This window comes from Perca fluviatilis, chromosome 10 (genome assembly GCF_010015445.1).
Source record: "Perca fluviatilis chromosome 10, GENO_Pfluv_1.0, whole genome shotgun sequence".
NCBI lineage: Eukaryota > Metazoa > Chordata > Actinopteri > Perciformes > Percidae > Perca > Perca fluviatilis.
In genome coordinates this window covers 32,894,718-32,910,437 of record NC_053121.1, presented here as the reverse complement: position 1 = coordinate 32,910,437, position 15,720 = coordinate 32,894,718, and positions in this window count along the sequence as shown.

Sequence of the window (15,720 nt, the reverse complement as noted above, 5' to 3'; positions counted from 1 at the left end):
GTAAAGTATGCATCGAAAAACACTGTAGTATGGTTAATGCGTATATTTGAAAATCTTTCCCATGCTTTTTCCCCACACTTGGTTTGTGTTTTTTTCCTTAAACTCAACAGCCGTTTTCAGACTTCTGCTGAGGACCTCTGTCTGAGAATGAAGTTTGTTTTCTTTAACGGAGTCGAGCTGCTTAAGAAGGAGCTGTAAAATACTCTGAAGCTAATCGCCTGTAGTAAACACACAAACAGTCAGTGAACTGGTCTCTGCTCCATTTGCAAACATATCTGGCTCCCACATGGTCTGGTCTGGACTGCTGCTGTTCTCATGGAAAACTGCACCCTTTACCTCAAATATTTTATCCGGTCATGCGTTCGGTGCCAGCTAGGCAAAAGGCATAAAGTTGCACATTCTTAGTATTCATTTTTGAAAAAACATGAAAACATGGTACAGTCTAAAAGTATGAGAACATCCAGCTGGAAAAGGGTGTTGGAAAAGTAATTTCAAGCACTTCAAAGCAGCAGTATTTTACATACTCTTCATGTTTTACAAATCTGAAAGTAATTTGACTTGCACAAGCCATAACAAATCAAGCTCAGAGGTTTTCTTTGCTTTTCAAGTCACCGTTAAAGTCAACAGCACGTTAAACCAGCACTCATTAAGGAGTCTCTGTCTCTTTCTTTTTTTCACCCAACAAACAAGTGAGTGCTGTTCTGCCAGATACATTTAAACTCCAGTTTTGACTGGTCCAACCCTTCACACACCCACTTCCAATGTGTCCAACCCCCCCTTCACCCACCTCAGCCACAACTCTGGTCCAACTTTCCTTCTTACTACAGGCCTTCTTTGATACATTCATGATCATGTCTAGTCACAGTTTCCCCATCTGGCTGTACATTTTACCTCCTTTACTCTGCTAGGATTCCTGTAGGAACTAAATGGAGTGAAATTATAAAATCCACAGTGAGAGCAGAAGTAGATTAAATCCATAACGTCCTTTTGTCTTATCTAATTTGGGGTTTAAATGCGTAATATGTTTAGTGCACATAAGGGCTGTGCAATTAATCGAAATTTAATCGTGATTATGATTTTGGCTCCCAACGATCACAAAAACAGAATAATCAAGAAAAACAATTATTTAGCTCATTAGGTTTTGCAAGTAAATAATTATTTTCTCTTGTGTTCTGAATGAAAAAATAAAGTTTAAATAGGCAAATTTCACAATGTATGTGATTTTTTTTTTTTAATTTATTTTTCTTTTTTTTTGACTGTTGATTTATTTAACTTTTTCCACTGTTTTTTAAGTTCAATAATTGCAACATCTTTCCAGAAGTCAACGAGTAATCGTGTCAAATTATCGTGATTTCAGTATTGACCGAAATAATTGTGATTATGTTTTTTTCCATAATCGAGCAGCCCTACTTCACATCATGTGGAAAGGTTGGAAATATTCCCATGTTTAAAACTTGCTTAGGTCAGTTGTATGTTGGTTGTGTGACGGTTAAAATATGCTGTTTACTGAATACAGCTCTACAGTGTTTATCCATCAAATTTGGGTTTAGGTACCTTTTTGTCTTTCGCTGACTTAAGGGCAAATATTTGTTTGCTTTTTCAGGCATAGCTGTTTTTATTAAGTGCAAAGTCAGATGTGAGCTTTTCCCAGTGGTAACTATGACTGTGATGTTGATATACAGCAACTTCCAGACGCCCTGAACTCAGCCTTGACTTCAGCTCGTAATGTGCCACTGGTAGACTGTTTTCATTATTTGTTGAATGAAATATTTTTGGAAGCACATCAAGACAAAAATTTAAATAACCTTTCTATTCTGGCATAAAATCACCATATGAAACTACCAAACCTTTGACATGTTTGTCAAAAACAATCTGAATATGGCACCACAATTAGATAAGTTAACATTACCAGAGGACAGCAAAAAAAGCTATTTGTCACCAGGCTTTTTTTTTTTTTACAGTGTGCAAATAGCTGAAAATATCAAAGCTTTCATGAAACGTGTCAGGAATCATTAAATTATGGTATTGTATCAACCAGGACTAAAGAGTAGCATAGTGACATGTAATTTGTATATTAATGTCACTAGAGTCAACTCAACAAAACCTCAACCTCTGCAACAAATCTACCTGTGGTTTAGTTATATAGAAAAAAAAAAGTTAAAGGTGCTCTAAGCGATGTCACATGTTTTTTAGGCCACAACATTTTTTGCCACATACAGCAAACATCTCCTCACTATCCGCTAGCTGCCTGTCCCCTGAACACACTGTAAAAAAACAGGCTCCACAAACGGCAACAAAAACAAGCTGTGCCAACCTGCACCACCAAACATAACAGCGTTCCAGCCAGTAACCGACAAGAAGGATTTGGGGGTGGGGGTTGGGGGGTTAGTGCGTGGAAGGGGACGGGATGAGAAGGAGGGAGGGGCGAGCTAGCCGTCGTTTTGTTTGAAAATACTTTGAACGTCACCAAGAAGTAACGTCACCCAACATCGCTTAGAGGACCTTTCATTTTCCAGCCGTTGGAACATTTGACCATGTTGAAAGCAGCAGTGGGGCGGTTTCTGCATACAGCATGTTCAGTTTTCATCTGAGCCAGCCGTCAAAAGATAAGCCCCCTGCCTCCCCTCCACGTCTTCCTTTCTCCCCTATCTAAAATACAAACCAGATTGTTATACGCATACGCAGCTCCGGTCTTGTGCTCTCTGAGGTTATCTGCCAGTGATACACTGCTATGGGAGTCTACTCTTGGCTTCACTCAAAAGCAGTTTCTGTGTCCGTCCTGTACGCAAACAATGGGGTATTGTTGCACTGGATGAACATCAGATAGTCGCGGGCTGCAGTCAAAATAGAGAGAGAATTTCTTTTTGTAGTTAGTGAGGGAAAATATTTGAGTCTGGGGCCAGATGAGGACATCGTGTAAATCTTGCTTCTCCTACAGGGTTTAATAGAGTAGAAAACGCAGAAAGGAGGTTTACTCAAAAGTAGTTGCATGTTTGTTTTTTTATTTTTAAGATACATTTTTTGTACTGGTTTTATATTTTTAAACCTACAGAACAGACAAACACAATTGAACAAGAACAACAACCCTCACCCATCCCCCACCCTCAGCAAAACAAAAACAGAAATCACACCTTGCCTAGTCACTCTCCTCTAATTCGTGTGATGCTGAGGTCATTAGGACTGATACTTGTGCTGCTGCGTTTTTCCATAGATCTATAGTCGATGACTTGGCTTTGTTAATCCTTGCTGTAGAGAGCTCAAGCATAACTATTTCCAGAAAATACGCCAACCACTGTTTTATACAAAGCGAGTGGGCGGGGAGCCATCATTTTCTTGGTTGCGGTTGATCCGGCTAGCCAAATTTTCTTCTGTCTCCCAAGTAGGTGTAATTTAGAGTATCATTAAGTAACAAAACAATCGGGTCAGTAGGAATTCGACATCCTGTCACGTGGTTGCATGTTTTGTCGTGATGACAGGGAACCGTATCCTTTTTCAAGATTCATTCCGTAGAGTTCATTACTTGCGGCTCAACCATGATTTGAACTCCACGAGTCAACGTTTCCATGAGTGCAAACAATCGTTTCATAACACCTGTCTCTCAGAGCATCATTAATGTGTTCGGCTCTCGTCACGTCTCTTTATCACCGCGCCCTTTTGTGATGAACAAACACGGTTGTTTGTTCAGCTTTCCTGCAGCTTGACACAGCAACACGCCAGCCCTCTGCTGAAACCTCCGCCCTCCTGATGGAGCTTTTCAGTTGTCAGGAGAAAAGAAAAGGAGGAGACCAGCTGAGTTTATTTTGATGAGTAGAGTTCTCCCCCCCGGGCCCAAATCCTCAAATTGAAACACATGCAGAACGACTTCAGAGAGTGGGAATGCTGCCAGGGCGACTAAATGTTGTCTCAGGCCTACTTGTTGTGTGCAGATTCAAACAGTAGTTTTTCTATCTTTTATTGTTCTAAATATTCTGTACTATCCCCAAAGCAGAGCTTGAGTAGAACAAATGTTTCAAATACTGAGAATGTACAGTACATCTTTTCAGTGCTGCCTAAATGGACAAACCACTGGTTTAACTGCTTTGTTTTTGAAGTTCAGTTACTTGTACAGACTCCAACCCCTTCCCCAGAGAAGTCCGTTACCTACTGAGGGCCCCCTGGGTTTGACGTGGAACGTATAAATCCACCCAGTTACGTAAGAGATCCTGGCCTTTATGCTGCCCTTATTTAAAGCTTCTTGCTTCCTCTGTATTGGTTGGATCCCCAAACCGACTCAGGAAGTCGTTTCCTGCTGTCAAGTCTTGGCTTCCCTTTCTGGCTGTTAAAAACATCTTTAGCACTTCCTATGTGACGGAGTGTCGGAGAAGAACAGAGTAGAATATATCCTGATAGAAATCTCTCTGTCTCCATCCATGTTCCTATATGGGTTCAGCATAGCTCTTCTACTCCCATGGTTAAAAGTTCCCATCCCAGTGGGGAAAACCATGCTAAAAATATATCCACACATGGTGTTGGAAGCCTGTTTGGGTAAAGAAAACAGACTGGATTAGTTGGACTAATGTTTGAAGCAAAGTTTGAGCCAAAGAGCAGCAGTTTTTGATGTTCATAATGTTCCAACACAGACAATCCTACAATCTTTACCCAGCGATTGGCCAGCTGTATGGTTGTGGCAAAGTAAGGCAGAGGTTTATACTCTCTCAAACTCTCCTTTTTTATTCCTGAACAGCTACTTCTGTCATTTTGTATGTCAGTGTGCAACTGTCCTAAAGTGTCCCATTTGCACGACTCCTGTTTCTCTACAACGGCTGGCTTTTCACGCCACCTTGCAGCGTGGCCATTCACAGCCGCTGTTAACACTTTAGACATGGTCCGATGACTTGTTTTACAACCTAGATCAGGGGTCTTCAACGTTTTTTAAGCCAAGGACCCCTTAACTGAAAGAGAGATGGAGCAGGGACCCCCTACTACATATATTGTACAAAATGAAGTTGCATATTAAACTGGGCCTACGTAACATAACACGTAGGGTGGCCTAAAGTCTTAATACATTCCTTTTTTTGCATAGAATACTAAGCTTTTAAAATAGCCTAATAATTGTTGGCATGATTTCATAAATCATGTTTTAATTTTAAACATACATGTGGCACAGCGAATCCTCAGGATGAACTGTATCTGTGGATGACCTTAGTGACTACCTTACCTATACGCCAGTTAGCAGTGGTTAGTTAGTTATGTTTGCTAATAATATGTTGGATTCATGTTAAGACTTTTGAAGAATTTGGAGGTACCCCCTGCACTGACTCTTAGGACTCCCTAGGGGCCCCGGACTCCCTGTTGAAGATCCCTGACCCAGATCGTTTGAACTCATTTTGGTTCTGTGAAACTTTCCATGGTAGTAAAATCATGCCTCCTAGTATCAGGTGGTAGAGCCAATTGGCCATCAGTCGAAGGGTTGGGGGTCAGATTCCAAGCTTCTGTCCTAATATGGAAGCATTATTGAGCACCTTTGGACCCAAAATTGCTCCTGATGTGTACATGTGGTGAAAAACATTTGGATGAAATTTGGTGCAATAGTTATTGTAAACCTGGTTTGGTCCAATCTGTTCAGACTTCAGTCGGCCATAAAGATGATTTAAAAAAAAAAAAAAGATTATTTTTAGGGCATTTTAGGCCTTTATTCATAGGACGGCTGAAGACATGAAAGGGGAGAGGGGGAACGACATGCAGGGCCGCAGGTTGGAGTCGAACCCGCGGCCGTTGCATCGAAGAGTAAACCTCTGTATATGGGCGCGCGCTCTAAGAGGTGAGCTACCCAGGCGCCCAAAATGATGATTTGCCTCCAACACCACACAAACTGCACGTGTCTGTTTCTCTTAGCAGTGTGTTGTCAGCATCCAGCCTTGTATCCGCATCTCCCAGGTCAGTGTGAATTAGATTCTTCATTCCCAGATGTTTTTGTTTGACAAGGGAGCGGGTGAGACTTAAAGGGCCATGTGCCGACCACGATCCTCGGCCAATAATGAACTCTCTCGTCCATGCGTCAGTCCTGATTCACGGCCTCTCTTTAATGAAAACAAGTCTCTGTGAGTTACAGTACGAGGGTTAAACGGTGAGGAGGGAGGACACGGCTGGTGAGATGGACCAGAGATCTGTTTTCCCTGTTTCCCACAGGACAGATGTATTAATAGTAAACTACCGTGCATCTCAGATTCTCCATGGGTTTACTGTCTCGTGAGGATGATGAGACTCCTTTTCTGAACACAAAACCCAGAAAATATTCCACCTTTTCTTCAGTGTGGTTAAACATCCTCTTGGCTTTAGAAGCCTTATTTTGTTTTGGGGACTCGGGAGAACAATCTATTTATGGATTTGTGACAGTATACATTTTTATTTCAGTGACCATTTGAAATGATTAGCTGTATAGATCTTTTTATCAAAACTCCTTAAAAGTGCTCATATTATGCTTTTTTGGCTATTTCTCTTTCCTTTATTGTGTTATATATCTTTTTTTGTGCACATTATAGGTTTACGAAGTGAAAAAGTCCAAAGTGCACCCCAAAGGGACTTACCATCTCCAAGAGAAAACACTGTTCACAAACTGCTCCAAACAGCTCTATTGTAGTCCAGCCTTTACTTCAGAGACGAACGTGCGTCACTTTGTAACCCATGTTATAATGCTCGCCTAGCTGCTAGCGTGGCACGCCCTCATACTCTGCTTCTGACTAGCTAGCAGTGCTTACTGCGCATGTGCGCTTCCCAATAAAGATGGTACAGAAGTGTGATGCCTCGCTATGTAGATAAAACAGAGAGCTCAACACACAGGGTGAAAAGAGGAGCTGCAGCAACGTGCATTACAACTAAATATGGTGTTTTCTGAAAATTAAACCATGTAAACCTATTCTGGTACAACCTCTAAATACAATTATGAACCTGAAAATGAGCATAATATGAGCACTTTAAACCTTTAACCCCACCCAGATGGAAAAATGTCAATGCCCTGAACTGTTATTGTATTTAGAATAATTAGTCGGAGTATCAGTAGTAACAGTATCACCTTGGATCGACCTAGTTATCATCACTATATATTCATCTAATAAATGCCCAAAGAATTATGTTGATATAATAATACCAACAATTTTGCAATGGAATGATTTTAGATCTATCATATTGGCAGTTTATAATCAGAAGACTTGTTAGCAATACTTTTTAAAGACAGTTTAAAGTCTTCTTTTCTTGTAGGAAGATCCAGAGGTAGATTGTATCAGAATACAGCTTAAATATCGATATGAAATAAACTAACAATGAATACAGAAACAAAAAACGCATACATTTAACTATTTAACATTAAGAAAAAAAGAGGCTGTGTGGATTAGTGCAGGATGTGCAAAAATGTTGAGGGATGTGCAAAAGATCAGGACATACAGAATTGTATGTGCTAATGTAGTTCAATCTGATATCATGACATCGGCCTCTGACTCAGAAGTCAACAGCTGTGTATGGGACAGAGCATCTGTATCCGAGTTGTGAGTCTGGCTGTGAGAAATCACAGGGGCTGCCATGATGAGCGTTCGTGACGGGACTTTTGACACGTGTACCTGTAATTATGTGTAAAAACAACACTTTACTATGTGCCTGCATGGCGCAATAATCCGTCTCACCTACAGACTGTGAGGAGATGATCTCATGTCTCGCTGCAGGAACGCCACACGGGATCCTCGTGATTCAGACTTTGTCACGAGTGCGATTACCTCAGGGTTGTTTTATTTTCCCAACAGAAATCACATCCTGAGGGAACAGGAGGCTGCTTTTGAACCAGATAGCGCTGCAAAGGAAACTCCCGCACACGGTCTAACTTGCAAAGATGAATTTAATAGCTGGCTACATTTCCGTACTAGACCTTCATCGGTCAAATGGCAGTATGCGGGACACAGCTAACGTCTGTCTGAAGGTGTCAACAAAGTAGAGAAAGATACAGAACAAAGTGGACTCAACCTATAGAGTATATATATATATATATATATATATACAGTGCCTTGCGAAAGTATTCGGCCCCCTTGAACTTTTCGACCTTTTGCCACATTTCAGGCCTCAAACATAAAGATATAAAACTGTAATTTTTTGTGAAGAAGCAACAACAAGTGGGTCCCAATTATGAAGTGGAATGAAATTCATTGGCTATTTAAAACTTTTTTAACAAATAAAAAACTGAAAAAGTGGGCGTGCAAAATTATTCAGCCCCTTGACTTTCAGTGCAGCAAACTCTCTCCAGAAGTTCAGTGAGGATCTCTGAATGATCCAATGTTGACCTAAATGACTAATGATGATAAATAGAATCCAGCTGTGTGTAATCAAGTCTCCGTATAAATGCACCTGCTCTGTGATAGTCTCAGAGGTCCGTGTAAAGCGCAGAGAGCATCATGAAGAACAAGGAACACACCAGGCAGGTCCGAGATACTGTTGTGGAGAAGTTTAAAGCCGGATTTGGATACAAAAAGATTTCCCAAGCTTTAAACATCCCAAGGAGCACTGTGCAAGCGATAATATTGAAATGGAAGGAGTATCAGACCACTACAAATCTACGAAGACCCGGCCGTCCCTCTAAACTTTCAGCTCATACAATGAGAAGACTGATCAGAGATGCAGCCAAGAGGCCCATGATCACTCTGGATGAACTGCAGAGATCTACAGCTGAGGTGGGAGACTCTGTCCATAGGACAACAATCAGTCGTATACTACACAAATCTGGCCTTTATGGAAGAGTGGCAAGAAGAAAGCCATTTCTTAAAGATATCCATAAAAAGTGTCGTTTAAAAGTTTGCCAAAAGCCACCTGGGAGACACACCAAACATGTGGAAGAAGGTGCTGTGGTCAGATGAAAACAAAATCGAACTTTTGGCAACAATGCAAAACGTTATGTTTGGCGTAAAAGCAACACAGCTCATCACCCTGAACACACCATCCCCACTGTCAAACATGGTGGTGGCAGCATCATGGTTTGGGCCTGCTTTTCTTCAGCAGGGACAGGGAAGATGGTTAAAATTGATGGGAAGATGGATGGAGCCAAATACAGGACCATTCTGGAAGAAAACCTGATGGAGTCTGCAAAAGACCTGAGACTGGGACGGAGATTTGTCTTCCAACAAGACAATGATCCAAAACATAAAGCAAAATCTACAATGGAATGGTTCACAAATAAACATATCCAGGTGTTAGAATGGCCAAGTCAAAGTCCAGACCTGAATCCAATCGAGAATCTGTGGAAAGAACTGAAAACTGCTGTTCACAAACGCTCTCCATCCAACCTCACTGAGCTCTAGCTGTTTTGCAAGGAGGAATGGGCAAAAATGTCAGTCTCTCGATGTGCAAAACTGATAGAGACATACCCCAAGCGACTTACAGCTGTAATCGCAGCAAAAGGTGGCGCTACAAAGTATTAACTTAAGGGGGCTGAATAATTTTGCCCCCCAATATTTCAGTTTTTATTTGTTTAAAAGGTTTGAAATATCCAATAAATTTCGTTCCACTTCATGATTGTGTCCCACTTGTTGTTGATTCTTCACAAAAAATTACAGTTTTATATCTTTATGTTTGAGGCCTGAAATGTGGCAAAAGGTCGAAAAAGTTCAAGGGGCGAATACTTTCCAAAGGCACTGTATATATATATATATATATATATATATATATATATATATATATATATATATATATATATATATGTATGTATGTATGTATATATATATATATATATGTTTCTTATTTACGACCAAGTTACTGAGTGAAGACCGGACTGTTCTAAATACAGTGCAGAGTGTTTCCGACTTATCTGGACAGTTTGTGATTGAGACTACTCACTGTCGCTGGGAATACTGTCACTAAGAAGTAGATTGTGTTAGAAAGATCTGGTAGCTGGAAGATGCAAAGAGCATACTGTCCTGCAGATAAAGTATCATTAAAGCAAGTTGTTTCGGACAGTTTCTTCCACAGCAGTGTACCAGTGTTTGAAATATACTTATTCTTGTTTGTTCAGAAGGAAGGTGATTTAGAAATATTTTCCCACTAATTTATAGAGATGGTCCGATACCATTTTTCCTTCCCGATACCGATTCCAATACCTGAACTTGCGTATCAGCCCATACGCAACTGATCCGATACCAGTGTGTCAAATATTTGATTATGCTTGAACAGCTGTATACTACTATCCCTGTATGGATGTGATAGGATTTCTATCTTTGTTGTTCGGCCTGGCTCGGGTTATTCATTTTGTGAAACATGAACAAACACAAACAGTGAACGCCATATAACTTTATTTTGACAGTCAGTCATAACCGAAAAAGAACATAAATAAACTACTTTAAAGTAGATTTTCTAAAGATAAATTATGTGGTTTTGGATCGGTGCATAAACTCCAGTACTTTTCCGATACCGATCGCTATTGGAACATCTCTGCTCATTTATTCTAGTGATGTAAAGTCATTTTTGACATTTTGTGGTATTTTCATTGCATCGCTGTTTGTGTTTTATGTTATTTTTAGTTTTATTTGTTTTCCTGATGATTTCTATTATATTGGCTAGAATTAGAATTAGAACTATTGGCTCACCTTAGCCAACTCCTTCACCACTAACGGAGCGAGCTGGAAAATCAGACTTTTCCCGAACCCCGTGGGGAGGAGGGCCACAACATCATGGCCACCAACAAAACTCAGCAAATATTGTTCTTTCTCGGGCTTTAACTTCTGGATATTCGGCAGCGTATTTATTATTATTATTCGGTTTAGCGCACGGCCTCAACGTCATCGTTCTCAGCCACTCCCTCTGTTCGCTGATTGGACCACCAAATATTTGGCCGGTGAAAACCCAAGACTATACCGCGAACCCAGACGTAGTACTGAAGGGAAATGAAAATTGAGCATAAGTACGTAGGAGGGCGGAGCCAGGCTAGCAAGTCACATCCTCATCTTAACATATCTGATCAGATACCGTTGTTTCTTTAATACTTGTGTTGTTTTAAGCAAACCACAATGTAACTGAAAACTGAAAAGAATTCAGGAAATGGGAATCGGCTCCACCCCAGTGACAGTGTAAACGAACCACTGCATCAGTAAAACAAACATGAAAGAATTTGGATTTATCAACATAAAAAAAAAAAAACGGGACAATATCAAGATGAGCAAAATTATTATTGAAGAGGATTTTCGTTTCCTATGCTCTGCTAGAAGACCACTTGTGGTTGTACTATCCTGAAAATGTATCTGCAGAAGCCTAATTCCAGCGTTACGAAGGTGTTTCTCTAACGTACAGGCGATAATGAGGCTGCTGACCATCAGAGCAGAGAAACATTGGCTCACAGTTGATTTGTACTATTTCCTGCAGCTGGCTGGAAATAAAGGGTCGTGACCTGTGATATTTTTACTCTGGCGGTGGATTCACAGCCACTCACTGTTATCATGGTGTTTCTCTATTTCGGGCTCTTTATAAGCCCTGTTATCCCACACCAGTCGCTGGACTACCAATCTCGTTACTGTGTCAGCAGTCTGTCAGATTATCTGTGGTTATTTATCTAAAGATTCTGGGTTTTATGGACACAACGCTACCTTCAAACACCGCAGAATGCTAATTGTTGCCAAAATAAACTCCTCCTGTTTGATACAAGCTCTAAAATTCTCACTTCTCTGTCGTTTTTAGTCAGCAGAAAGAGATGTAACATGTAGAAGAAGAAAGGAAGAACGCTCTCATTATGTTTTATTATTAATGATATAAGTAGCCTATATGGTTGTTGAATACAACCAGTGACATTTAGGAAGCTGGATTCAAGTAAAGTAAAGTAAAAGTAAATCTTTCCTTTTTATTTTGTTTTTGTTACAGTTACAATGACTTGGTTCGTATGTTTTTTTTCTTTGTCACATTTATATGATAGCTTTCAATTGCTCATTTAATTTTGTCCAATTAATCAAAGATTCATTTTTAAATATTCAATTTGACAGTTTGATCTGAAATATATTTTGGTCTGTAAGTAATTACACAGTTAGGCACACAAAAAAAAGATTACCCCATATGTAACATTACACTGGAAAACAGTACAAAATAGTAAACCAAAATAAAAGGTATAATACAAAACCTAATAAATGACAAAACGTAAAATATTTTTAATTTTTCTGAACCTTTGCTTTTTAAACATGCACATTCCCCTCATGTCTTATTGTCTTTCCCTTTTATTTTAAATTACTTTTGGATACGTTCAGGTAGTCCTGCAACAGGTGGAATTGATCGCCCTGAGAGCCACACTGGGTCTAAAATCAACATTTAACGACTTGTTCAAACAGTGAAATCATTTACAAATGAGAGCCCATATGGTCACGTTTCCCATCAGGCCCTCAGGGTGAACTTTGGATCGGATAGGATTTACCTTTCTTATCATTGAATGGGACCTGGACGATCGGCAGCAGTGTTGGCTGTACGTACGGGACGTTTGTCTGTCTGTCATAAACTGACAGCTTGTTATCAGCAGAATCACCATATGCTGTGTCGCTAGGCAAGGACAACAATCATCCTGTGTGTTAGAAACAATTTCCACATGTCTCTCTAGTGTGAGACTACACAAGTTGTCCCTCCTTCAAATACCTAAAAATGGGACACATGGTGGTTGGCCAAAGCATCACATGATTTCATTTTGGTGATCATCTGAGCTGCCTACAGTATTTATTTCTGTGTTCACGTGCTTGTGGATTGTCTGACATCTGGCACCTTTTTTGTTGCTGAACCATTTAGTATTTTGTGTTGTTCCATTGAAAATCAAACACAGAAAACCAGTAATAATTTTACATAAACTGTTGTATGTTTTGCCCCGGTTTGTACTGGTGCGATCACACGCTTACAGTTCATTTTGTTTAGTCTACTATAGATATATTTATAGTGAGATTTGGTAAACCTCTTAATTGATGATTGTTAGACCCTTTTAGATCATTTTGGCAAGGTTTTCAGGGATTTATTACGCTGTTAGACTCTGATGGATTTAAATGTAGGGAGATTATTTGGTAACACTTTACTTGAAGGTATCTACATAAGAGTGACACTGTCATGAACACTGTCATGACACTGTCATGAACACATGACACTGTCATGACAGTGTCATGTGTTCATGACAGTGTCATGTCACTCTTATGTAGATACCTTCAAGTAAAGTGTAACCGATTATTTTCATGCCAGGGCGTTTGTTTTGAATATGACCAATAAGAGAGTTAAATTAATGTTATTAACAATTTACTAAATTGTTGATGCCTACAATCATATTCTTATCCATTAGCAGGCTTTTCCAAGTACCAGCAGTCCTTCAAAGTTCAACACAGTGCTAGTGTCCTGCGAACAGAGCAGTGAGTGGTAAAATGTTCATTGAGATTTAGATTCCACTTCCAGGCCTTATAGCCTGTCTTCTTTTTTGGTGTCACCCTTTATTTTGTTCTTCTCAGCTTTTCATGCCCGAGGACCTGTTGGTTATCAGATACCAGCAACATCCGTCTCGCTATAAATGTTTGCATTTTGGGATCATTTCCTCAAACTGGCTCAATTTACGTTTTCATTACAAATAAACAATCCCACAACTCTGTTAAAAGGAACAGTCCTGCACTGAACAAGATTTCTTTTTTTCACTCAAACTTAAAGAGAAAACCCGAAAAACAAAACCGTTTCAAACATGTTAAACGTGCCTCAAAACACCCACAAAGACCGAGCTTACATGTCAAATACAGTGGATTTTACACAATAGTGCAAATATGACTGCATTAAAGGATTAAATAAAGCCAAATATAGAGTTGACTAGCCCTAGCTTGCTGTCTGTATTACCGGTGAGATTTGTGTAGTCGAGATATTATTTACCACCAAAATCCAGGCAAGAGGAAATCACCCAGCAAGCTTTGCAGTCGCTCATGTCGAGCTTTCAGTGAGAGTACCACATAATTATCGGTCTAATCAAATTCCAAAGATAGCATCAAAAGGAACTGTGTGTATGTGTTGAGGAGCATTATCAGGCCCATATTTACTGTTTCTACCATGTGAAATTCATCATGCTTGGTCAAGATGTTTCCTTTGCGGCAGACTCACCAGAACAGTCTGCATTTCTGATCAAAGTGAGCCTCAGTCCTGTAAATATTCCACTCATTACAGCACAGCACAGTGAAAATTGCATAATGACATTCTAGGGATAAAAGCATTTCAAGGGTGTGTGTGTATGTGTGTGTGTGTGTGTGTGTGTGTGTGTGTGTGTGTGTGTGTGTGTGTGTGTGTGTGTGTGTGAGAGAGTGAGGAGGTTTATGATTTAAAAGGAGTATCTTATCTTTGTAGTCATGCTTGAACAGGTGCCTCCCATTGTATCCTCGAGTCAGACAACATGTTCAGTAACAAGTGGATAAGACTTATGAACATACACAGAGAGATTAAGCTTAAAAAAATCACTGTAATGTTCCTTTTTTTACACAAACAATGCCTGTTGTATTTAATAAGGGAGTAATTTAATGATTTATGTCTTTAGGCAACTTTTAGTTTGCGTTACGGTACATTTACCATATTATATATATATATATATATATATATATATATATATATATATATATATATATATATATATATATATATATATACACAGTACAGGCCAAAAGTTTGAACACACCTTCTCATTCAATGCGTTTCCCTTTTATTTTCATGACTATTTACATTGTAGATTCTCAATGAGGGCATCAAAACTATGAATGAACACATATGGAATTATGTACTTAACAAAAAAGTGTGAAATAACTGAAAACATGTCTTATATTTTAGATTCTTCAAAGTAGCCACCCTTTGCTTTTTTATTAATAAGGGAAAAAATTCCACTAATTAACCCTGACAAAGCACACCTGTGAAGTGAAAACCATTTCAGGTGACTACCTCATGAAGCTCATTGAGAGAACACCAAGGGTTTGCAGAGTTATCAAAAAAATATAACATATTCGTCATTGCTTTAGGAGTATATTTAAGATTGAGATTGATCTTGTCTTAGTCTGGTAGCCTTGTTCTTATTTAAAAATTTAAATGATTGTAAATGTAATATAGGAACCATACAGGTGTATGTATATTTAGCTGTAATAGCCTGCTACAGTACATAAGTCAATAGTAAACCAATGTGACTTTTATTGTCTTTTGTTGCATAATATTTGTGTGTGTACTTATCAAGTTGTAAGTTTCTAGTGACATGTATTCTTCTTTAAGGCATTAATTGTATCTTATGAAGTGTTAGCATTTTCATAACTGTCTTATAATACTTTATAGTTGGACATTTTTGGGAAACACACTTAGGCCTACTTGATTTCTTGTATTTACAGAGTGAGCTTAGCATAAAAACAGGGGTAAACCGCTAGCCTGGCTTTGTCCAAAGTAAAAAAAATCAGCCTACCAACATCTCAAAATCTCACGTATTAATGCCTTATTTTTGGTTGTTTAACCTGTACACAAAAAGATAGGTAAAAATGGCAATTTTGTGGTTTTAGAGGGACTTACGTGTTGGACTTACGTGTTATAATTAACTGTTAGCTAAACCCCTCCCCCAAACAGGGCTTGTCTGACCACAGCTTAGTAAAAAGTGTTGATTAGTGAGCTTTTAAGGCCCTGACGCACCAACCCGATTATCGTCCGTCGGACAGTCTGGCGAGGTCAGTCACTCGAGTCTGTTCGGTGTGTTCCGTGCCGTCGTCAGTC